The following is a 26,472-nucleotide window of genomic DNA, read 5'->3' as shown; positions in this document are numbered from 1 at the left end:
TTGTAAACAAAATGAATAATATAATTATCTGACAGGTTGTAGAAGTTCATAAACATCTATCTTTTAACACAATTAATGAGAATATGTTTTTCACATTTTCAAATACAAATTCTCTAATTACTTAGAGAATTTTAATATTTGATTATTGTAGTTATTTTTGAAGGAAGAATGGTGACAAATGGGTTAGAACTGTTTTTATCTATGTCACTTGAATATCTACTACATTTAATCATTAAGCATTTAAGAATCTTAGGGATATTTTATTTCATTTTAAGTAGCATTACAGATGTTTTCCTTAAAAGTCTCTCTTTTTGGATGTTATAACATGATTACGACAATTACTTTAAAACTTTAGCTGCTTGTATTTAATAACAGCAGTTTTGTTCCCAAGATCATATTCTTCTTAAAAGAAGTTTCTACCTTGAAGCACTTTTAATCATAGCTCAAGTGATCTTTTTAAATATGCACTAGGCTTCTCTTGTTTCTCGAGGTAGGCATTTATCACTATGAACTTCCCTCTTAGAACTGCTTTTGCTGCATCCCATAAACTTTGGTAGATTACATTTCCATTTTCATTTTTCTCTTTTATTTCTCTTTTTATTTCTTCTTTGACCAGTTGGTTGTTCAGTAGCATGTTGCTTAATTTCCAAATGTTTGTGAATTTTCCAGTTGTCTTCATGTTATTAATTTCTAATTTCATACCACTGTGGTTGGAAAAGATGCCTGATATGATTTTAATCCTCTTAAGACTTTTTTTCCTGGTCTAGCATATGATCTATCTTGAAAAATGTTCCATGTGCATTTGAGAAGAATGTGTATGCTGTTGCTTTTGATGAGATGTTCTGTGAATGTTAAGTCTATCTGTTCTAATGTATAATTTAAGGCCAATGTTAACTTATTGGTTTTCTGTCTGGATCGTCTCGCCATCAATGTTAGTGAGGTATTAAAGTCCCGTATTATTGTACTATTGTTTATTTCTTCCTTTATGTCTGTTAATATTTGTTTTATATATTTAGGTGCTCCTGTTTTGGGTGCATAAATATTTACAAATGCTGTATCTTCTTGTTCAAATGAACAACATAATTTTACACCTCAAGGAGCTAGCAAAAAGAACAAATGAAGCCCAGAGTTAGTAGAAGGAAGGAAATAACATATATTAAAGTAGAAATAAACGAAATAGAGACTAAAGAGATTAAAAAGACAAGAGGAAAGATCAATGAAACTAAGAGCTGAGTCTTTGAAAAGATAAAATTGACAAACCATTTGCTAGACTCACCAAGAAACAAAGAGAGAGGACTCAGATAAAATCAGAAGTGAGAAAAGGAGTTGTTAAAACTGATACCATGGAAATACAAAGGATCATGAGAGACTACCATGAACAATTATACACCAACAAATTGGATAACCGAGAAAAAAACAGATAAATTCCTAGAAACATGCAACCTACTGAAACTGATTCATGATGAAATAGAAAATCTGAGCAGACCCATTACTAACAGACCAATTATTTGTAAGGGGATTGAGTTACTAATCAAACATTTTCCAGCAAACAAAAGTTCAGGACCAAACATTCAAAGAAGAATTAATACTAATCTTTCTCAAAATCTTGCAAAAAAAAAAAAAAAAAAAATAGAAGAGGAGGGAATTCTTCCAAACTCACTTTATGAAGCCAGCATTACCCTGATACCAAAACCAAATCGGATGCCACAAGAAAAGAAAATTACAGGCTAATATCCTTGATGAACATAATATAAAAATCCCCAACAAAATGTTAGCAAACTGAATTCAATAATACATTAAAAGAATCATATACCATGATCAAGTGGGGTTTATTCCAGGGATGTAAGAGTGGCTCAATATTCACAAATCAGTCAAAGTAATAACCACATTAACAAAATGAAGGATAAAAGTCATATGATCATCTCAGTAGATGCAGAAAAAGCATTTGAAAAAAATCAGCATCCATTTATGATAAAAACTCTCAATGAAGTGGGTATAGAGGTACCATGCTTCAACATAATAAAGGCCATAATAAAGGCCAAGCCCACAGCTAACATCATACTCAATGGTGAAAAGCTGAAAACTTCCTCTAAGATCAGGAACAAGCCAAGGATGCGTGTTCTTGCTGCTTTTATGCAACATAGTATTGGAAGTTTTAGCCAGAGAAATTAGGCAAGAAAAAGAAATAAAAGGCATCTAAATTGGAAAGGAAGATGTGCAACTGTCAACTATTTGCAGATGATGTGATATTATGTATATGGAAACCCTAAAAACTCCCTCAAAAAGCTGTTAAATTTAATAACCAAATTCAGTGAAGTTGCAGGATACAAAATCAATATACAGAAATCTGTTGCATTTCTATACACTAATAATGAAGTATCAAGAAGAGAAAAAACAGGGACGCCTGGGTGGCATAGTGGTTAAACGTCTGCCTTCGGCTCAGGGTGTGATCCCGGCGATCTGGGATCGAGCCCCACATCAGGCTCTTCTGCTATGAGCCTGCTTCTTCCTCTCCCACTCCCCATGCTTGTGTTCCCTCTCTCGCTGGCTGTCTCTATCTCTGTCGAATAAATAAATCTTTAAAAAAAAAAAAAGAGAAGAAGAGAAAAAACATTGCATCAAAAAAGAATACCTAGCAATAAATTTAACCAAGGAGGTGAAGGACCTATATATTGAAAACTAGAAAACATGAAAGAAATTGAAGAAGATACAAATAAATAGAAAGATACTCCATGCTTATGGTTTAGAAAAATTAATATTCAAATGTCCATACTTCCCAAAGCAATCCTCATATTCAGTGCAGTCCCCATCAAAATTCCAATGGCATTTCTCACAGAAACGGAACAATCCTAAAGTTTGTATGGAACCACAAAAGACACCAGATAGCTAAAACAGTCTTGAGAAGAACAAAACTGGAGACATCACATTCCCTGATTTCAAGCTATATTATAAAGCTCTAGTAATCAAAACAGTATGGAGTTGGCATAAAAACCCACACTTAGATCAATGGAAGAGAATAGAGAGCCCAGAAATAAACCCACACGTATATAGCCAATTAATTCATGGCAGAGGAGCCAAGAATATACAATGAGGAAAACACACTGTCTTCAATAAATGGCACTGGGAAAATTGGGCAGCCACATGCAAAAGAATGAAACTGGACCACTACCTTCTACCACAAGCAAAGATTAACTAAAAATGGGTTAAAGAATTGAATGTAAGATCTGAAACCACAAAACTCGTAGAAGAAAACATAGGCAGTAAGTGCCTTGACATAGGTCTTTGGTGATGATTTTTAAAATCTGACACCAAAAGCCACACACACACACACACACACACACACACACGCAAAATAAGTGGGACTACATCAAACTAAAAAGCTTGTGCACAGCAAGAAAACCATCAACAAAATGAAAAAACAACCTGTTGAATGAGAGGAAACATTTGCAAATCATTTATCTGGTAAGGGACTAATGTCCAAAACATATAAACTCATACAACTCAATTGCAAAAAAAACAAGTAAAAAAAATGAGTAGAGGATCTGAATAGACATTTTTCAGCGAAGACATACAGGTGGCCAACAGACACATGAAAAGATGCTCAGCATCATTTGTCATCAGAGAAATGCAAATCAAAACTACCATGAGATAATCACCTCACACATATTAGGGTAGCTCTTTCAAAAAGCCTGGAAATAACAAGTGTTGGCAAGGGTTGGTGTAAATGTAAGTTGGTACAGCCACTGTGGAAAATAGTGTGGAGGTTCCTCAAAAAATTAAAAATAGGACTACCATATGATCCAGCTATTTCACTTCTGGGTATTTATCCAAAAGCAATGAAAACACTAGCTTTGAAAGGATAGGTGCACCCCCATATTCATTGCCGCATTATTTACAATAACCAGGATCTCGGAACAACCTAAGTGCCCTTGGATGGATGCATGGATAAAATGTGGTATTTATGGATAGTATACTATACGTTATGGACAAATGTGTAATATATAATATTATTTATAATATATGTTATATAGTATTATGAAATTTTATATATAATGGAATATTATTCACCCATAAAAAAGAATGAAATCTCACCATTTGTGACAATGTGGATGGACTTTGACGGTATTATGCTAAGTGAAAAGACAGAGAAAGACAAATAATACTACATGATCTCTCTTTTACGCAAATTAATTTAAATATATTAAAACAAAAACAAAACCAAGCTCATACATACAGAGAACAGATTGGTAGTTGCCAGAGACAGAGGGTTGGATGAGGGTGGGAGAAATAGGTGAACTGTTTTTGTTTTTAGTTTAAATAAATTGGGGGGGGGGACCCACAACACAACAGCAACAAAATGTGTGTGTGTGTGTGTGTGTGTATATACTTAAGATACAGTTGCTCTGCTTACACAATGGGTATGATGCGGTGCTTAAATTTAATCCTACTTAGTTTACCTTTTATCAGTGCAGGAAGAGGAAGAGAAAGCAGTTTGTTTTGAGAAAAATGCAATTGATCACATTCAGAGACTGACTCATAAGAGCTTTTCTAAAATGCAGGATACCTCTGCCAGAATTAAAAGGAATTTCTTAATTAAAACCAAAATCCCCGTGTGTCTAAGAAGTGTTTTCATAATCAGATTCCAGGCACACTTGTGAGGCTGCATTGGCCATTCAGGCATTCTGCCGTGGGTCTGGATTTCGTTCTCAGTGCTGCCACCCTGTGTATGGCAGTGCCTCTGTGCTGTACGCACTCCCTTTCCGTGCTTTGTGTCAAGCCATGACGTCCAAAACCACTTCTGAAAAATAAGCACACACATTACTATACGTTTTAAAGATCTTTTCGTATACCCTGCTTCTGTGTCTAAGGCTGTACTAAATCTAGATTTTTGAAGTTACACGGTTCAGAAGGATGGTATCTAGCTGCCAAAAAATGAAATTTGGGAATTTTTAAAGGTAAACACCTTTATCTGTTTCATCAGTTACTTCACTAAAATAAGGTGGGATTGTACTAGTGTTTCTCAGAGAGCTTGAAACTGATCAAATAAGAAAGCAGAGGTTTTGATCCTTTAAAGATGAGAGCTATTAGAAGATTTTTTTTTTAATTTTAGCCAAGTTTTAGTGAAAGTTCTTCCTAGTAAAAGCAAAACCAAAATGAGCACAAAAAAGAGACTGTTTCTGTTTAAAAGAAAAAGAAACTTAACTTGATTGGTTAAATTATTCCCCGAATCATTAGCCAACATGACTTTTAAATTATATCACCCAAAATATTTTGAGTATTAATGCCATGAGTCCGTTATAAAGGACTTTGGCTGGATAGCAGTCTTTGCTCTTACCTATATTCTCTCATTTCATTCTTACCACAGTCTTTTGAGATAGGAAGTGCAGGCATTATGTGTATGCAAGGAACAATCATGATTTCAGAAACTGGAATTTGGTGACTTTGTATAAGTAAGTCTTTGAAACAGGTAGACCATGTAAGATAGTTATTAGTACATTAATTTGCTAGCATACACCTAAATTATATCCAGATTGGAATTTATGTATTTATTTTAAAAAATTTGTAAAAATAAAATTTTCAGTCATAAAGTTGACACTGACTCAAGTTAGAAAGTGCTGCGTGTCTACTTATTTTTAAGCCATGTATTAGGAATTGGGGGAAAATTATATGTTTGCTAAGTTTACAGTGATTTTTAAAAGTATAAACCTAAACTTTGTTTTATAGGATTTAATGATCTCACTAAGTGTAGTTTTGTCAGTTTTTGCTTCAAAACACATTTACAACAAAACCATTCACCCTCAGAGTGAGTGTCTCTTTTTGAATTTTTGAATGGTCTTCGTTCAATAAACAGTGTAATTCTTTATTGTGACAATTGAAAATAGTGTTTAGTTAATTTCATATATTAGGCTTCTGAGATAGAAATGTCACTGATGATCTTAGCACTCAGGAGAATTGAAAGAATTTAATGCAGTATATGATATCATCCCGAGTTCTCCAAAGTTCCAAGTTAAGTTCCAGATCCCCATTTTGTTATTTGTGTACTCACCTCTACAGATTTAGGGGATTCAGAGACACACCCCACATTTACTGTGAATGTTTTTTACTTTGGCCAGTCCCTGCAAAGCTTGTCTCTCGTACCTGTCCACATCTTACCTGTCCAGTAAGTCCCACTGCAAACCATCTTCTTTTTGAAGTTTCTTTATTCTCCAAATGGGAGCCAGAAGTAGAAAGAGTACTTCCCACCCCTTGTACGGTACTCCTATTTGCCCTCTACCTTCTTCTTGTCTGTCTTTTATGCCTTGTGGATGATCGGTTGACATATTTGAAAGAGAACACAAGGCAGTGTTTCTTAAAATGCAAAACGAATGGTACAGACAATAAAAATGACAGGTATTCCTGGGAGGGAGAGGTGGAACTTGAGGTGGGCTTTGAACAGGTGTGAGTTAAGAATGGGCAGAAAGAAGGGAGGGCCTTCAGGTGAAATGAATGGTTTCAGCAGAGGTGAGGAGGCAGAAATGTTGTTATTGTCCTCAGCCACCAGGAATACCAGTCTGACTGGAAAGGAGGGTTTGTTGGGGGCAGCACAAGGTGAGACTAGAAAGGTATGCTGAGGCCTGACTGTGAACAGCCTTGATTGCCAGCCCAAGGAGTTTGCACTCTGTGCTGTGGAAGGCACTGCAGCTTTTTGATCAGGGGAAGATGAATTAGGAAAGTAAAATCGACTCAGAATTCAGAATAAATCAAGCCTGTGGGTATGAGATGAGAGTTACAGAAATTGTACTGTAATCCAGATCTGAAGCAGTGGTCCACTGCTGTGTACGTGACTCCGCTCCTTATCACTGCTTGTCCCTTCCTTACTGGCAAGTTCTAGATGTACATTTTCAAGGGCCTCTTTTGACATGGTTGCCTGAATGGAAGGCTGGCATCTCAAACTCTCAACATCCCTAGATCTGGCAGTTCAGACTTCAGTAGTTGTATTAATGGCCTTGCCATTCCTTCAGGCTCCTGGGCACCGAGCTACCTTGTCTACATTCAGTTGGAACTTCTGATGTGGGTCTAGTACTTCCATTGTAGAGACATGTAACAGAGGGGACATAGAGTGGAAGAAGCAGTTTGATAGCAGTAGGTTATTCTCTCTGCAGAGGAGGTGGTCCTAGAGCAGCGGGTGGAAGGGGTGGCCGTTCTGGGCCTGTGGCACATGCTGGGCCCGTGGCACATGCTGGGATCTCACCTGGAACTGGAGTCTAGGGTGTCAGGGGTGAACAAAATGATGGTAGGTGAGGCTGGAAAGGGAGACTGGGACCAGGTGAATGCCACACTGAAGGATTTTTATGCTGTTGTGAATGAGACCCCCTCCCCCATTTGTGCCCCTGAGATTCACAGTTGGGTCTTTAGTGATACAGAGCCAGTCTTTTAGCTGTGTGTCTGTTCTTCGTTGCTTTGTTCAGTCCTCTCTCCTCACTGATTCTCAGCCCTCACACCCTCATTCCCCACCCTTGCACCCAGTGGCCTGCCCAGTCCATGGAGAAGATGCAGGGCATCACCACAGCCCCCCCCCCCCCCCCACCCGGCTCCTCATTACCTCTTGCTCTTCCAGAATAGTGGGCCACCTCTTGTGAGTCTGACAAGCCTTCATAGGAGCCTAGGGAGTCTGTCTAGGGGAGGCTGGGCCTCATGGCCTTGGGAGGCATGGATCAGTTGGTTGGAGCCGACTGGGTTACTCCTTACCGCTCCCATTCTGGTATTTCCCATCTCTTCCTGTCCACGGGCAAAGATGCTTCAGTCTTCCCCTGTCAGAAACAAAATATTGTAGAAGACCTTTGCCTTCATCCCCCCACTGCGTATCTTCTTTCTTCCCATTGGTGAAAGACGCCTTGAAAGAGCAGTCTCAGTCCAGTGTGTTTCCTTCATCTTTTTCTGTTTACCTGATCCTGCACCACTATTTTGGGTCTGTATTCCAAGAGGACATCCTTCAATAGCCCATCAGTAGCAGCATCTTCCCATTTTATTTCCACTGGGCTTTTCTGCAGGACTCGTCAGGTTTCTGAAAACTCCCTCGTCTCCCGCTTTTCTGGCCCTGCTGCTCCTGCTCTGACACGTCCTGTGCACTTTCCTCTGATGGTGCCCATTCTTCTACATTTGGCCATTTCCTGGGGTTCCAGGGTCCTCCTCTTCCCTCAGTGTACAGCCTTCCTGAGCACCGGCTTCCACTCCTACCATACCTGTGCTTGACAGCTTTGTGCTGAGAAAGCTTCAGTCTCTACCCCCCTCCTGGACCTCCATGCCTGTTTCTCTCTTTACACAAACATCTCCACGTCTGTGTGCAGGACACTTTTCCTCACATCTCTTAACTCTGTGAGAAGATGTGACAGAGGGCCTCCCGTGGGCCAGACGCTAAGCCAGACTGAACGAAGGAGAAGTAGACAGAATTCTCTCAGCTTGTGGCAGGTGGTATGAAGGAAATAAGGAATACAAGGATGAAGAGTTGGGGGCCTGTGGGAGAAGGGACCCATAGAAACAATGCTCAGAGAGGATGTGTTGATAAAGGAAACTTCGTGTAGAGGCCTAATTGATGAGAAGGAGCAAACCAGGAAAAACCTGGGCAGGGCACTTCCAGAGAAGACACTGACAGAGGGGGAGCCCAGCCAGGCAGAGGTAGCGAGGTAGGGGATGAGGCCAGAGAGCCATTCTGCAGTACCGTCTCATGCCCTCTCTGGGGACAGCTGGCCCACACTGTGCTTAGAACTCCTGAGCACTGCATGGGTTGGCCTTTGCCAGCTGGCTACTACCTCGGGCCTCATCCTCATTCATGACCTCCCTTTCCTTGTAGCCAGAGGACCTGGGGTGCAGTGGTCATCCCCTCCCTGGTGTCCTTGAGAGTGCGGCTCCCTGGGACTAGCGACCTCCCAGCTCACACCTTCCTCACCTCCTCCCTTCCCTGCTCCTCTGAAGCTTGGTTGCTGGGTGTGTCCCAGAGCATGTCCCCAGCGTACTTGTCTTGTGGTTGGGGTGACACCTCTGTGCTTGCACAGCCGATTCCATTCCCCACTCTCAGGCACTCCTCCCATCCTGCGCATGTCCAGCTTCCTCACTAGACTGAGCCCTGACCTCCTCCCTCTTTCGGTCTCTGGAACCAGGCACACGGCAAATATCTGGGGAGGTGCGCTCTGCCCTAAGGGCCAGAATAAAGGGTTGGCTACGGTGGAGGGAAGCTGGAGGAAGCTTGGAGCAGTGGCTAGGCACTGTGTGACAAGAGTTCTCCCAGGGGGTGTCCCAGGACAGCATCAAGGAGAAGAATGGCGGCAGCACAGGGACCATAGAAAGGCCAGCAAGAAGAGACCAGGGTGTTGCCCTCAAGAGTGGCAGCCAGTCTCTTGTTAACTGAAGTGCAGGACAGCAAGTTTGGGAGGTAAGGAGGTGGCTTATTTCATCTCTGCTGCCCTCCACCCACTCCGTAGACCCCTCCCTTTTCAACCGGAGCCCTCGCCACAACAGGTAGAAGCCCCTTCCTTGCCCTCAGCAAGCCTTGCAATGGGGCTATGGAGCCAAGTACACACACCCCAAAAAAAGACAGACATGCTTATGGTGGGAGAGGAGACACACACACCCAGAGTCCCAGAGAGAGAGACTCACAGACACACAAACTGAATACAGTGGGGAGAGGAGACCTGTACACCCAGGGATACTATGTCTATGTATATATGTGTGAATTATTGTTCATACTTCAGGGAAGGAAGAGAGAGAGAGCAGCACACAGCTCATACCCAGATAGGGGAGAGATACAGAAACTCTGTGTCTGTCTCACCCCTGCCTTGGGGACACCGATAACTGGGTAAGGGGGAGAAAGTGGCACACATCCAGAAGATGAAAGAAAGTAGAAGGGGTGGGGAGAGACAGATTCCAGGATCGGGGGTGGGGAAAGAGACACACACCTAGAAAGGTGGGGGACAGTAGACATACTCATACCAGCATGGGGTTAGAGACACTCACCTTGGGGGGACAGGAAAGACACACATACCTCCAGAAGGTGGAAGAGAGAATTACACTCATACCAGGATGTGAAGGGAGACACTTGTACACACACATATGCAGAAGGTTGTGAGAGGCACACCCGCTAGGCACACTCATACTGGGATGGGGAGGGGGAGGCACCCTCATGTCCAGAAGGAGCTAGACACACAACAGGCATCCAGAGAGTAGGAGGGACACCCCCCCCAGAGTCAGAGGAGAGACACCACATACGCATACCTTCAGTAGGAGAGAGAGAAAGACTCCTAGAGGAGAGTAAGAGACACACACCTCTAGGGATGCGCAAACACACATACCTGGTGGGGGGGCGGTGGAGTAGGGGCAAATACCAGGGGAGGGGAGAGAGATCTATATATCCTGAACTGGGAAAGCAGAACAATAGAGAAATTCAGAAGAGAGTTGGCACACTTGTGCACACACATGCACGTGTCCTCACACACACACACACCCCCCATAGAGGAAGCCACATATACACATACTAGGAGGGAAGAGAAGCCAACATGCAGACGGGGGGTCCACACATGGGATGGCGCACAGGGCAGTGAGAGGAGACATGACAGGGGAGATCCCCACGCTGCCTGAGAAGTCAAGAGAGACACACTGCTCACCCACACTATTGGTGTTTGCACGACCACACCAGAGACTCAGGGTTAGGAAGTACTCACTGTTCCTCTCAGTCCTGGGGAGTAACGTGTTCCGACATTTGCACTGGGTTTTCCCGGAGGGCAAGTCTGTAAATGGGCATAATCACTTGACTGCTGAGGGTACCCTATACTCCAGTCTGTTCCCTTCAGGTCACACATCTCTGGAAAGGTCACACCTTATTCCTCTCACCCCAATTAAAATACTAAAAAGGTATTGGGCATTCTCATAGACGTTTTTTTTTTTCTTTTCTGAGTGTAACATGCCTGTTAATCACAACCATCGCAGGACTGCTTGTTAAGAGTCCAGCCGTCTTCAGTAGATTTCAGAATTATTTAGTTCAGCCCATACTGTAGATTGTTACCTGAAGCACTACCTGGAACCCACCCTCACTTGACTCCTTCAAGTCCTTCAGCTTGGGATTCTCTTTTCCCACTTCTCATTAAATAATGCCCTTTCCAGCCTGACTCAGTGGTTCTTCTGTGCCCAGAGTCCTGTGTTAGTGCTTGTGTTCTGGTCTCTAGCACACAGCTGGCTTTGACTTTGTGTCTGGGATAGCCTCCTCCCTGGCTCGTGGAGCTAGGTCTGTCTTCTCCAAATAGCTTCATACAGCAAGCACTTGGCAAGTTTTGTGAGGCTTGAGCTGTAACAGTTGGAAGTGGAGTCTTGCGTCCTGTGTTCTCACCTAACCCAGAGCTCTTGGGGGTTGCCTTCCCCCCCCACCGCGACCTGCTTGCACTGTCCCTTGTCCCCCGACAGGAAGCCAGGCACTCCAAACTTCAGGACCCCTTGCTTCCTTGGAGTTGGGCTAAGAGGGCTGCAGGCCGGGGAGCCTATACATGCTTTCCCTGGCTGCTGGCAATGACTCTGGGCCTCCTTGCAGCTGTCACCCCCTTCACCCCTCCCTAGACTCTGAAGCTGGACCTCATGATGGCTGCGCCACCGCCCCACTGCCAACCCCTCAGCCCCCGGCCCCCTCTCTCCCTTTGCATGCCCACTGCTGTGCTGCTCTTGCCTCGTGGCAGGTGTCCTCCGGCAGGCTGGTTAGCTCCGTGGGGAATGCTTTGGCAGCCAGGCAGCCCTGCTGCAGACCTGGTGAATTGGGAAGGTAGCTCACTGGGAGCAACAGTAACCCCTGACACTAGGAAGTGCTTACTCTGTGTTTGCTGTCCAGCACACTTAATACATTGGGACTTTTTAAATGCTTGTAACAACCCCGTAAGAGGTACTGTGCTTATCCCTCATACACAGAGGAAGATAATGAGGCTCAGAGAAGTTAGGTATTAAATGAGATGATGCATGAACAGAATTCTCAGCATAATACCTGGTTCATGTAAGTGCTCAAATGGCTTTTGTCTAAGCAACCCTGTGCACTCTGTTCTATGAAATTCAAGCTAATAATGCTGACAATGATAATAGTTCTCATAAAACTAGGATCTCTAATAATCTAATCTATTACTAGACTAATATTAATCTTAATATTTTCTTCTTATATTCTAGTACTTAATAAAATAAAAATACCTAATATTTTATGTTTTGATGATTAACACTAATCTATTAATAGTTAATAGTCTGAGATTCTAATTAGAATCTGTAGTAGACATCAGGTAAGTGTCCCAAGTTCACTGAGGAAATGGATCTATCAGATATGTCCTATCTACAGTCTGTCCCCTGACCACAAACCTTATTGGCACCCTATCCCTTTCTTTTCTTGGCTGCTGGGAAGCTCAGCTCTCCCACCATCTCTTTTCCTGTCCCATGGAATATAGAAATGTGTACACTGCATTGACTGTTTTTCTTCCCAGTAGACATGTTCTGGGCTGTCCAGACCAAAGCAGCTTGAAGCCCTCACTTGACTATACCACTCTGCACTTCCTCTTTCTTCCTCAGACCGTCACACCTTCGCCTCCTTTCCCAGACCTTGCTGGCCTAGCTTCCATGCACGTACACGCACACACACACCTGGCCAACAGATGCTTTCCCCTGGTGCCTGATCCGTCTGCTCTGTGACATGGGCCCTTCCCCTGTGGTGTGCCACTACCTCCATGAGCCACCGTATTCATCTACCCCCCAGCCTGACACAGTTCTCTGATCCTGCTAGACCAATCTGTTCTCCACCTTTACTAGGGTTTAAAATTACCCAGTCCTTGTATGCTAAGTGATTACTTGAAAGCCTAAATGTTAAAAACCCTCTCCCAGAATACTTATTTCTAAAAAAATAATTTATATAATTCTATAAAAGGCCATGACCACTATAGATATTTGTTACGGTGTTACTTTGACATACACGTACAGGGAACTACTTGGCTTTGGTAGAGTAGCGTCAATCAGTTGATTGGCCTGTGACCTTTGTGGCAGGGTCGGAGCTTCAGAAATGATCGTGTATATTCCTTAGTTCACAGAAGTTGTGTCATAAACTACATGTAAATAATTTCTGACTTCATCACTGTCCACCAGTTTTTATTAAACACCCATGGTTTGTAACACACTACGTAATAGGGGTTACGTGTAGTGCTGCCTTGAGAGATTTTTAAAGGACTTTCTGTTGTAGAATATTTCGGAGATACACAAAAGCACAGAGAATACTAGAAGGATCTTCATATACCCGTAACCAGTTTCAGTAGTTGTCACCTCAGTAGCCAGTCATATTTTGTCTGTACCCCTACCCATGTGCATCTCTTCTACAGACAATTTTGATGCAAAATTATTTTATAACATTACATATTTTTGATGTGTATTTCTAAAACATACAGACCCTTCCTAGAGATATAATCACAATATGACTGTCACACCTCAAAAGAACAATAATGTCTTAATATCACCAAATATTTAATGTTCAAATATCTACAAATTGTCTTGGTTTTTTTAACAGTTTGCTTTACCCATAAGGCCCATATCTACAGGTAGTTGATAATATCTCTTAAATCTTTTCTGATCTACTGGCAACCCCTTCCCTTTGTTCCCCCTTAAAATTCGTTTAAGAAGTGGGGTCTTTTTGGTTTGGTTTGGTTCTGTAGAGTTTCCCACAAGTCTGTTTCATGCTGATTGCATCCCTGGAGAATTGTTTGTGGCCCCTCATTTGATGGAAGATTCGGGCTCTGCGCTTACCTCCAAACATGTTCGAGTCTCCTAGAAAGAGAAGTTGGAAAGATTGAATTTGTGGAAGAAGTAAATATTGAGTTAAGTACCATAAGCCAGAAGAATAGCATTGATATGCATATAGTATATATAGATATATGATATTATGTTTCTGGTGTAATATTAAAGTTCACATCATCAAAACTACGTTAAATACAAACAGTGTTTTTTTCTTTAAACTGCCTAGGCAACACCCAAAGGAATATTACTCAGTCATCAAAAAAATGAAATCTTACCAATTTCAATGACGTGGATGGAACTAGAAGGTATTATGCTAAGTGAAATAAGTCAATCAGAGAAAGACAGTTACATGATTTCACTCGTGTGGAATTTAAGAAACAAAACAGAGTATCACAAGGGAAGGGAGGGAAAAATAAAACAAGATGAAATCAGGGAGACAAATCTTAAGACACTCTATAGGAAATAAACAGGGTTGCCGGAGGGGAGGGGGTTGGGGGTATGGGGTAACAGGGTGATGGGCACTAAGGAGGGCACATGATGTGATGAACACTCGGTGTTATATGCAACTGATGAATCACTGACCTCTACCTCTGAAACTAGTAATACACTAAGAATTAATTGAATTTAAACAATTAAACAATTAAATTTTAAAAAATAAACTACCTAGGTAATACCTTTGTAAACCGAATTAAGATCTTCTGTGTTTTGTATCCTACTTTTTGAAAACCTAACATTGTGTCCGTGTTCTTTCCCATGTACTTTTATGTCACTTCTACGTATTCCTCAAAATCTAGACTACTTGTGAATGATCACCGCGGTTTATTTAGCCTTCTCCTGTTATTGGGTGTGTAGCTTATCTCCAGTCTTTACATAAGCAGTGATGAATGGCCTAGTGTGTACATCTCGGGTTATTTGCTGCAGATAAATTCTTAGGTGCAAAATGGGTGGAGAGAATGATAAATGCTTTCCCTGGCTCGGCAGTTGTGTGGCCACTTTGACCCCTGGAGGACTTGAGTCACTAGGAATACGTGGGCGTGCCCATTTCCTTAACCTCCCCCACATGGGCTACGACCGCTTAAAGAACCCTCACTATTGTCTGTGCTTTTTTCTTTCTCTTGTACGTATTTCCCTTTCGTATGTTTTCTCTCCTGAGCTGTGCCCTCCCGCTGCCATCATGACATTTGCCTCTGACACCTGAGGCAGCTCATCCTCCCTGCGCCAGAACTCAGCCTCGTTCTGCCTGAGAGCTTGGCACTAGGTGAGGGAAGGCACACAGCGCTGCCTCTGTCATAAAGAGCATGGAGTGTATGGATTTGTAACCTCTACTTCAGCTGTTCAGACCCTTGTTCCTCCTTTCTGTTTTTTCTCCCTGTGTCAGAACATTGATGTTACAGGACAAGTGAAAGATCGCTCTAGAATCATACTACAAGTTCATGTTACGGTGAGGGGAAAACCTGTCACATTCTGAACTAATCAGAATTTTCAAAGCAAATAAATTATGGAAGTAATTATTCACATTACCTAATTCTTTTAAAAAATAGGGATTTAAATCAGTACCTCTTTTGGTATCTTCAAGTATTAACTGGGGGGGGGATGTCAGTTGAGAAATCTAAAAATCAGGAAGGTTCAAATGTCATAATCAAGATTCTCTGACACTATCATACAAACTAAAGTACCTCACATTTGCATTCTGCTTTCCAGAGTGTCACTGTCACTTCAGCTGCTCACCTCTGTGCATCTGAATCCCAAAGTGAGCCTTGCCAGCCACAGCTTGTGTCCTTCCACTCCACTTGCTGTCTTGCTCTGCTGGACGTGGTAGCCTCACACTGTTGATGCTCTCGGCCTCTCCTTTTCTCTTGGCGTGTCTTCACATGCTCTCTGCCACCCCAGCTTGCTCTCGCTAGTGCTCCAGAATATTCCACTGCATCAACTGCCCTCTTTCCCACCTTACTACTCCCAACCCTGGAAGAATACTTGCTTTTTCTTTCCTTGGGCTTCCAGGTGACAGCCACATCACCAGATGCTTTAGAAAGTATGTGTAAAGTGGTCCTAAAATGACAGCTAGAGTCCAAGGCCTGTCATGATTTGGTCCCAGGTTACCCTCTGGCTCCCTTCCCATTTACACCCCCGCAGCACCAACCTGAAGGTCCTCAAGCTCATCAGTCTGGGGTTCATATGCCTGCCCTCGCTCACACCATTTCGTCTGTTGGTATGTTCTTACCTCCTTTTGCCCACTTGGCCAGTGCCAGTTCATCCTTGAAAATTGTGCCCAGCTGTCCCCTCCTGTGTGAGGCAATGTTAATTTCTGTCTTCTCTGTCCTCTGCCTGTGTGTTGTATGGTCTTTGGTCAGCATCCACACATCGCCTGTCCTGTACCTACTCTTGTGCTCTGGGTCCCATTTTCTCCACCTGAACCTATCAGCATGTAAACATACCAGCCTCTGCCATCTTAGAAACGAACACAGGGACAGAAAGCTCTCTCTTTTCTATATTTTCCCCTTCAGCTGATACCATTTCTCCAGAGTGTTGAGCCTCTGATTTCTCACATGGCGCTCCTTCCTCAACCTCAGCATTCCATGCTAGTTCCTCTATCCCCTGACATAGGTTTTTCCAGAATTACGAAAAGCCTACATGTCCCCAAAGCAAGAGGGAGTAGAATTTAGTTCTTATCATGACCACTGTCTCCATGAAATTCTCTCTTCCTTTTGCTCTTCTGACAATACAGTGGCCTGGATTTTCCCCCCTATTCCATGGCCTTCCTTCTCCCCTTACACTGGCCCGTCTGCTCTGTCCATAGTAGAGTTCCTCCTTTTGCCTCTCTCCACGCTCCTTCAGCTAAACACCTGTGTGTCGTGAGCAGTCTGGCTCCTATGTCTCCGTCACAGGCCACTGTCCACTGTCATCCTTCCCCTGTTCTTCAAAGCCTGTGCTGGTTTTCCCTTGTCTGTTAAAGACGCTGCCAGGGTCTTCGTGTTATTGGCGTTCCTCAACATTAGTAGAACTCTTGAGTGCCACTGGCTGTAGCATGTGCTTTGCATGTGATAGCAGATGCCATCTATCCCTTGTAGCAACCTCTAGGGTTTGATGATCTCCCTTTTCAGCTGGAAACTGAGGCTGCAAAAGGGTCAGTCATTTCTTAGGCACAGCATTGCAGCTAGTCCACTTGGCCCCCGTAACCCCCAGACAAGATTGATTCCACAGGCACAAGTGAGTCTGACCTCGCCCACAAAAGTGCCTTTTCCCTCAGTGCTCAGCTTCCTTCAGCCTCCTTCCCCTCAGCCTGCCTTTCTGCAACCTCATTTCCCACTCCCTTCCTGAAGCCATCATCGGCTCCAGGCGAGGAAGAAATAACTGCACCTGCCACAGTCCACACGCTCCACAAGCCCTGCCCTCATCCCTGCTCCTCCTGCGGGGGCTGCACCTCACCTCCCCAACCCCCCCCCCCAAACACCATGGCTTCTGTCTCTCCACTCACCATTCACTTGGCTCTTCCTTCCCGAACTTTCACCTCCAAAGCTTGAATGAATCTTTTATCTGTAGGAATTCCCATTATTCTTAATCTACACTTATTTTAGAGCATTTTCTACCTTCTATTTTGTGTTACCAGTAATTGTGAAGATTCTTTTGAGATATCTCCCCTTCTATATTACACGCTTCTTGGTGGTAGGACCAGTGACTGATTCATCTTTTTGTTTTCCATTATAGCTTAATTAAATAGTGGAAAGCTATTTATCCAAAAATTTATTTTTAGAGCCCATTCCAAGAGCCTCTGTGCTCAGGTGGGGAGACCGTAGTGGTATATTGAGGAAGACGAACTTGCTAGACATGACCACAAGATGGCACAGTGACTGCAGTGTCCTGGTATCTGTTGAGGGTGGGCCAAGAGAGGAAAGAAAACAAGGTGTTCTTGATTGCCGGATACTCAAGGGAAATCCAGGAGAATTTTCAAATTTAAAGTATTCAGTCAATTCCTAATCATTCACAAAGGTAATCAAATAGGTTGGGCAACTGTTTTCTTCCCCAGATCCATTCGGCCAATAGAATGGAAACCTTCCCTTCCTCCCTCTTTACTCTTTCTCCTCCTATTCCTTCAACAAATATTTGAGTGCCTCTGTGTGCATCCACTGTTCTAGATATTAGGGACACAGAAATGGACAGTAAAAAGCAAGATCTCCACTGTGATGGAGCTGATTCTGTAGTCTTCACTGAGATTCAGTGGACGATATTGGAGACAGATCCAAGAGTTTCCTTGCTGTTTTTGTTTTTGGTTTTTTGTTATTCCTGACATCACTTTTCCCCTTCTTGTGCAGCATGGATTGATCTGTAGCTTTGTGTTATCCAAATGAGATTCAGTTTAAAATACAAAAGTACCACCAGTCAGTGTATTGTTGTGACCAGTTTTGTTTTGGCCATGATTTTGTGTGCCCTTCTATCTTGATTAAGGTATCCCAGTTAATCAAGAATTGACTGTGTTCTCTTTGCAGTTAGAAATACTGAGGCTCCGGAAGGTCAAAACATGCATATTGCTTGGGTAAATACGTGGAAAAATACATACTCATGTCTCTGTATCATTCATTACCTCATGATCAAGATCAATACCAGTCAAATTCTTCAAGAGAAAACAAGAAGTCCAGCATTATGGCAGGTGCCTATAGATAAATTTGACATAAACTGTGTTGTTGCCAAAGGTAAATGTTTGCCAGGGTGGACCCAATGTAAATTTATTTAGTTCAAATTGCGTCTAGTGTTTAGAAACATTTCTTCTGCAAGAGGAAAACAAGAGTGTAAAAGTAATACAAGTATGATCATTTGGAAATCTCAGAAATCACACACTGCTTGTTTGAAAACTGTGAGAAGTACTACGTACTGCAGCAGCCTCCTTTGTAATGTGTCGTAGTTGAGCACTGATTTTTTCCCCAGTATTGGATCTCCATCACCTCCCTGTGTACCTGATCCCCCACCAGCCTGGCTCTGCAAGACGGGATTCATTTTCATGCTCTTCTTGCCAACCCTTGCTTCAGTTTCAGGAGGATGGGGTAGGGGATTAATCCGAGATGCCATGTGAAAGAGACATTCCCATGGTGTAGAAGTCAGTGTGAAATTTTGGTTTACGTTTCGTGTACTTCGACGGAGTACGTTTTTTCCCTAATGTATAGCTGTTTTCTCTGATTTTTAGTAGTGTTAATATTTTTGGAGGTGCAATATAATCTTTTCCCACAGTTAAGCTGTAGGCAGGGGTCAGTCCATCCCTGGATGGTCATAATCACATATTACCAAATTACCATTCAGTTCAACACGCAAAATGACTGTTGGCTCCACATGGATGGGTTTTGTTTTAGCTGTGAGTTGGGGTTATCTGTGACTATGACCACCATAAAATTTAAGGTGCACACACCACCTATGTCACGGAGATGAGAGAATCAAAAGTACAGTACTTACCAAGCGTTACTCTTACTCTTCTTGCATCACACATGCACACCGTCTTCTCTACGTGGAGTATTGCCATTGTTTGTCCTTCAGAGATTCTCTTGGGTGTGATTCTGTAGGAGCCTGGGCCAGGAAAAAAAAAAAGTCCAAACCCTTTATTTTTAAGTGCATATCAGGCCATTGGGGGGGTGGCCTGAGTAACACACTGAGTATAATAGCTTTGCATTTGAATCCTCAGAACTCTGCCAGAGACTGGATATACATGACCCCGTTTACTTTTCACCACAAGGTAAGTATCTATTCTTGTCTTGCAGGGGAAGATGCTGAACAGAGATTAAATTGACCAAAGTTGCTCTTACAGTAAGGCTCAGGCCGGATTCAAACGCTGTTCTGATTCCCAAAAAGCAAGCCTTGCCTCTACACATTGTTGTTCCCTGTAGTGCTCTAGGCTCTGTGATTTGGTGTGTTTGTGTGGTGAGGCCCTCTCCAAGTCTGAGTCTCACAGGAGCAGTGTAAAGACAGTTGCCAGAACTATACGGGTTAGGATTATGGACTGATTAGGATTATGGGCCGGCAGCCTTTCTGTAATTCATGTCCCTCTCAGAGTGGGGCAGGGGGAGCGAGCAGGGGTGTGGCCTGCAGTAGAGAAGGGGCTGCGCCAGGTTCTGGTTGAGGCTTCAAGAAAGAGGACCCTGAGGCCTCACAGTGACAGATTTAAACTTAACCCCTTTTGTTAATTACCTGTCAGCAAACACTGCAAAGGCCTAAGTGAGTTTATAATTTCAGAAGGTCAAATTTTGTTGAAAAAAAAAATTACCCTAAATAAAAACTGAAAGGAGAATCTCCACTTATTTATGTTTCAGAAAGCAACAAAAGCGCACAAAGATTGGTGGTTTTCTGAATTATCTCAAAACATGGCTGGGGATGGGAGTAGGGGGAGCAAATTGTACAGGTACCTACATTTAGGATAATTTGTAAATTATCAATATAATTTAAAATTTTTCAGCCCTTGGTAACATGACTCATATAAGGCCCCTCCACTCGTCGCCAGTCTCTTAGCTGCAGTCTGTCATTCGCTCTGGCTCCACAAATAATGAATTGCCTCAAGTTACCCCGACCCACTCTACAATTTCTGACTCCCACTACCTGCCCAAGGTTGACTAGTACTTGTTCTTTTGTTATCTTGGCTGTAGTGTAACTTCATTTATTTTTTTTTAAATTTTTTCAAAGGCAGGCCTGCCAATTAGCATGGCACTTCTTTCTTTTTAAGGCTACTACTGATTAACATATTTAAAAGGTCCATACAGAGGCTGCATTGAATCCCTTCAGTGGGTACTTCCTTTGGTATTTGATAAATGGAACTTATCCCAGAACTCTGTATTATTAGTAGGTCTCAGTTCCAGCTAGAGTGTATTCCTGGAGCCTTTACATCATCTAGTATGATGAGCCGGTCTGTGAAGCAACAGGTGAGCTGCACTGGCTTCCTCCAGGGGCAACAGCTGAGAATGTGACTCTGAAAACTGCCTAGACAGCCTTTCTAGTAAGCACTGAATGTGACTCTTGCATTTAAGCCAATATTCCTCTTTTTCTTTTTTTTCCCCCTGTGAATGGGAAGGAAAGATTTTAGTCATTTTGAGTCATTGCCGTTTTAAAGGATTTTAGTTTATCAGTTCACAGAAAGTGGTTTGGGTTTTTGGTTTTGGTTTGTTTTTGTTTTTTGGCACACTTAAGGAAATTCGTATGAAGATTTGTCATCATCATTAATTTTGTTTTTCTCAGTATGAAAACTTGGGCTTTTTTTTTCTAGCTTTATTGAGGTACGATTGATACTTAATAAACTGCAGACATTTAAAGGGTATAATTTGCCAAGTTGTGACATATGTCCACATCCCTAAAACCTTCACCACAACCAACATAGTGAACATAACCATCATTCCCAGAAGTTCACTCATGTCCTTTGGTGAGCTGTCCCTCCCAGTACCCCCTTCCCGTCCCCAGATAACCACTGAGCTGCTTCCTGTCACTATAGATTAGTTTGCATTTCCTAGAATTCTATATAAACGGAATCATTTAATATTTACTCTTTTTCTGTCTGACTTCTTTAATTCAAAGTAATTATTTCGAGGTTCCTCCATGTTGCTGTGTGTGAACAGTTCATTCCTTTTTACTGCTGATTAGTAGTCCATTACATGAATCTACTACAACTTGTTTACCCATTCACATATTGAGGGGCGTTTGGGTTGTGTCAGATTTTCTTACTATTACAAATAAAGCTGGCATGTATATTCATGTTCAAGCCTTTGTATAGATACGTGTGTTCATATCTCCTGGGTAAACATAGGTGTGAAATGGCTGTGTCATATGGTATACACACGCTTAACATTTTAAGAAACTGCCAGACTTTTAAAAAGTGATATTATTTTTACCTTCTTGCCAGTGGTAGGAGTTCCATTTGCTTTACATCCTCACCAGTACTTGATCCAGTCAGATTGGTCAGTGTTATTCATTTTAGTCATTCTAGTAGGTAGATGGCGGTATCTCACTGTGGTATTCATCTGCATTTCTGTAATGACCTATGATGTTGAGCATCTTTTAATGTGCTTATTTGCCATCTGTATATCTTCATTGGCAAAGTGTCTTTTCAGATATTTTCCCATTTTTCAATTGAGTTGTTTTCTTACAGTTGAGTTTTGGAAGTTCTTAATATCTTCTAGGTACAAGTTCCTTATCAAATCTATGCTTTGCAAAGATTTCCTTCTAGTGGCTTGTCTTTTAGTTTTTTAAACATGGTCCTTTGAAGAGCAGTTTTCAGTTTTGATGAAATCCAGTTTATCAGTTTGTTATTTTATGGGTTGTGCTTTCAATGTTGTAGCCAGGGAATTTTTGACTAACTGAATGTCACAAGATTTTTGTCTGTTTTCTTCTAGAATTTTTATAGTTTTAGGTTTTACATTTGTGTGTCTGATCCGTTTGGAGTTAAGTACGTATATTGTGTGAGGTATGGATTCAAGTTATTTTTGTTGTTGTTAATGGACAACAAACTCTTACATTATTTGAAAAACCATTCTTACTGGTAAAATTTTTTTTAATATAAAAGTAGGACATTTGTAAAATACAGAATATAAAATCTACATCTTGGTGATCTTTAAAAATAACTTACCTAAATATATTTAAGGGTATTATAGGAGCAGTTCTAAGTGTGTACTTCACAAAATTGGAATTATAGTATATTCTGTCTCTTAAAAATTTTAGCATTATATCAGTGTTTTCCTGTCTGATTTAATATTCTTTAAATGCATGGTTTTTAATGGCTACATAGTTATTCTGTCATATAGACATATACTTTACCCCTTTTATTAGACATTACCAGTTTTTATTCTTAAAATATACTTTGAACATGCTTATACTTAAATCTTTGTTTTTCACCTTTTTTTTTGCTTACATTTAGAAATTTATCAGGCCAACATTCATGAACATTTAAAACCCTTTGATTACATATTTCCACAATTGAGTCCAGAAAGTTTTAACAGTTTACACTCCCACCAGCAACTACTAACAAACTCTAATTCTTATGGCAAATTTTGTTGTTGTTGTTGTTGTTGTTGTTGTTGTTGTTGTTGTTTAAAGCATTAGGGATGCTCGGGGACACCCTGTCTTGTTCTCCACAGCATCTTTCTAACCTTCACTCTGGTCAAGTGCCTTGCTCCCCCTCATTCTCCTCATATGACTCTTCTTGGCACTGGCAAAGTTAAGCAAACTCCTTCCATCTCTTGCCTCTTTTGCCGAAACATTTATGGGTCGAATATACATTTCTCCCAGGTCAGTAAAGAAGCCCCTTTTCTCATCTAAGATGAAAAGTTCTCCCTTTTCTCAGGCTCCCATTGTGCCCTGTTTCCCAGAATGCTCCATTTTTCTTCCCTGCCTCTTTACCCTCACTCAGCACAGAAGCCATCCCAGGTCTTCCCCACCTGACATCCTGAGTTCCCCCTCAGCTACCAGCCTGTCTTTTTCTTCTCTTCCAGTGCAAAGCTCTTCGGAAGAAAGCATCCTTTTGTTGGAAGTCACTTCCTTCTTGCTCAACTGACAATTCACATGGGAGTGTTTCTCCCTCCTCCTCCTTCCCCATTCTTGCCCTCCCTCCCACCCCACCCCACCCCACCCCACAGTCTTTCTTGCTGAAGTGTGGTGTCTTCATGCCTAAGTCTGAAGTGTGGTGTCTTCATGCCTAAGTGGTGATCTCTAGGCAAGAATTTCAGGGTAGTTCTAGAATTCCTAGTAGCTTTTTGTGGGGCTCGCCATCTTTTTCTTCCTTCTCTTTGAAGCTCTGTCTCTGCCCATCCCCTCTTTAAATTAGAGTGGCTGTCACTAGACACCAACTTGAGTTAACCAGTGACTTGGTTTGAGTCTGTCTGTATAAGAGTGAGCCGCACATGGGGCGCCTGGATGGCGCAGTCGTTAAGCGTCTGCCTTCGGCTCAGGGCATGATCCCAGCGTTATGGGATCGAGCCCCACATCAGGCTCCTCCGCTATGAGCCTGCTTCTTCCTCTCCCACTCCCCCTGCTTGTGTTCCCTGTCTTGCTGGCTGTCTCTATCTCTGTCAAATAAATAAATAAAATCTTTAAAAAAAAAAAAAAAAAAAGAGTGAGCCACACAACTCTGTCTACCTTCTTCCTCATCTCCTTTGTCACTGTGGTCATGCACTTAAGGACCTGTCCGCTTTCCTCTAGGAAATGCCCGTTTTTGCTGGTTTTTAGCTCTCTGCTTTAGACTACTTCAGCACCCAACTTCTATATCTCATTCAAACAAGCATGCCCTATAACTTCTTGCCTCCTCCCGCCCTCCTCCCACTTCCCTAAGTGCGTGTTCTTGTGCTTCATAATTGCCCCACTTCTTGTCATTAGTACCTGAATATACAACGTCCCAGCCACTTGGGATTCAGTGCACTTTTCTCAATTGAATCTTTACTATGTCTATAAACTACACTGCACCCCAGCCAGAGCATCATCTTAGAATCTGTAATCATCCGTGGTGTTCATCTCTGAGTTCTTCTGGCTAACTGGAGTGCCCCCCCCACACACACACCCCCATGCCCACCCTTGCTTTATTGTACTTTCTTCAAGGTAAAAATCACCAAAACTCCATTGTATTCTTTTCCTTTTCCGACCTTCTGAGGTACTTATTTATACCATATAATAGTATTCTTTACTGTTGATTTGTTCTTCTAATACTACCTTATGAGGGCAACTTTTATTTTAATTAACAGGTGTATCACTTCAGTTGACATAGGGTATCTATCCCATGGCCACAGCTGTCTTGGACACTCCTAGAAAACAGGGGCCATGCCTGTTTGCATCCCCAGTAATTTCAGATTGGTGCCATATGTAATAGGTGTTGGTAATATTTATTACATCGGTGTCAGCTACTTATCTTAATAGAGCGGGTGCCACATGCAATCGAGCGTTGACTCTCTGGTCTGGGGAAATGAAGCAGATGACTTCTGCAGAGAACTCTCAGCAATCCCTTTTCTGTCTTGATTAATGTGCATGGTAGCAGGTCTTCCTTACCTGTACCAACAGAACGAAGCTGTGGATAATCCAAAACCTTGAGTACTTCGGAGTACATGTTGGTGTTTCTTTGTGTGTTGCTGAAAATGGACTTGCCTCCTGTGAACTCACTTTAAAATGAATAATAGTCTCATCATAAAGACACACTCAGGAGCTGAGCAGTTGTCTGTCTGCTTACTCTGCCACTACTCTGGGCCATTTCTGGTTCGCACCCTTGCCTGTGAACACATGATCACAGGTAAACACTAATCCTGTAGGGTTTCTCCAAGCTTTTGTTTAGAACAAGATCTACACCTCAAAAGGTTTTTCCAAAAACTGTTATAGAGAAAATAGTGGATGTGTTTCAAATATAAATGAAGGAAATAAGCAGCAATTTCGAGGAATGACAGTAAACTGGGAGTAATATTTGAATAAAAATATGAAAAATCTAGATAAGTTGTGATTAAGGGGGAAATATATAAATCTAGGGATATCAATTTATTTACTTTTCACTTTTCAGTGTACTGTAAATATTGTGTTTCACATTTGTTTCTAATGGGAATTTAGATTTCCGATAAAGTATGAAAATACGATAATGAATAAAAACCAATTTGGCTCATACGCCATTAACCAGATTGGGTTGCACTTTTGGAATTTCAAACTAACTCTTCTTTTCTTTTTAGGTTGCCTCTTGGTGCTGCATTGGCCGTATTTGGCACCCAGAATGCTTCATTCTGTGATGGTCTATTAATAAGGTTACCTTGTAGAGTTTGGAGCAGGGCCTCAGGTAGGTGGCTTTTATCATTATATGGCATGGCTTTCAAAGTGATCCATTATTTCAGTTTCTGAAGAATTAAGATATCATATTAAAAGCTTTGAAAAGCATGCCACATAATAAGCATGCCACTTACTATTTTAAGGTCTATCAATATGGATTGTGTTCAGCAGGACTTTATTAATAGTAATAATCTAATGGAAGGATTGAAATACTGGCAGTGAGCAGTCTTCCTTACTTTGTGGACAAAATGCATAGCTGCCATAAAAGCTTATTTGTTCATGTTCCCCAAATAGCCCACAGGTGAACTCTTAAGCTCTTCTTTCTCCGAATCTTGCTCAGAGTGATAGACTATCCCATGTTACCGCTATGTCTTCTTCCTGTCTACTGGGAGGGATCTGATGAACTATGGGCAGGTGGGGAGGGCTGCTCGCTCTGCTTGCTGGGATGGGGCAGATGCTAGGATAAGGAGCTCCGTGGGACAAGAGCAGTTTGCTAGCCTTGTTGGATAGGGGACACACCCCAGCATCTGGACTTCCCAGACCGTAGATGCAGCTCAGTGGCACAGAATTGAGGTGTAGCGATACTTGGAAGTCCAGGCACCTGTGGATGTGGGACCAGGTAAGTCTGTCAGCGGGACTTCACACACAGTACCAAGGTTTAGAGGCCAGGACCCTCAGCCATAGGGAAGGAAGAATGGTATGAACAAAGATGGCTGTGCCAAGTGCCAAAGGATAGGCTCAAGATCATAAATTCCACTGAGGTCTGTCAGGGGCCCAGCCCTGGGGAAAGGAGGACAGAGGCTGAGAGCCAGGAAGGGTCCCACAGTATACATGAACAGAGCTTTATAATCAAACAGAAGGTACATAAACTTATCTGGCTAAAATTCCTGATTACAGTATTCTCTGAAAATTAAACATTAAAATCTAGTTAGCGTAAATTTTTAATCATTTGCA

General features: G+C 42.1%; 1 protein-coding gene across 3 annotated transcripts in view; it reads left to right on the top strand.

The window, feature by feature from the left end:
• Nucleotides 1–26,472, top strand: part of PLAG1 (PLAG1 zinc finger) — a 46,374-nt gene that overhangs the window by 8,194 nt on the left and 11,708 nt on the right. The window contains exon 1 of one of the 3 annotated variants that reach the window (XM_008706706.2): nucleotides 25,433–25,528. The exons of the other annotated variants lie outside the window; for them this stretch is intronic. The gene's annotated coding sequence lies outside the window, so the exon portion shown is untranslated. Of the gene's footprint in view, nucleotides 1–25,432; nucleotides 25,529–26,472 lie in introns of those variants that run through there. 3 annotated transcript variants of the gene reach the window in all.

The sequence above is a fragment of the Ursus maritimus genome, unplaced genomic scaffold (assembly GCF_017311325.1).
Source record: "Ursus maritimus isolate PB19 unplaced genomic scaffold, ASM1731132v1 scaffold_9, whole genome shotgun sequence".
Classification (NCBI taxonomy): Eukaryota; Metazoa; Chordata; class Mammalia; order Carnivora; family Ursidae; genus Ursus; species Ursus maritimus.
Note: the sequence above shows the minus strand (reverse complement) of the source record. Positions and strands in the feature narration are given on the sequence as shown.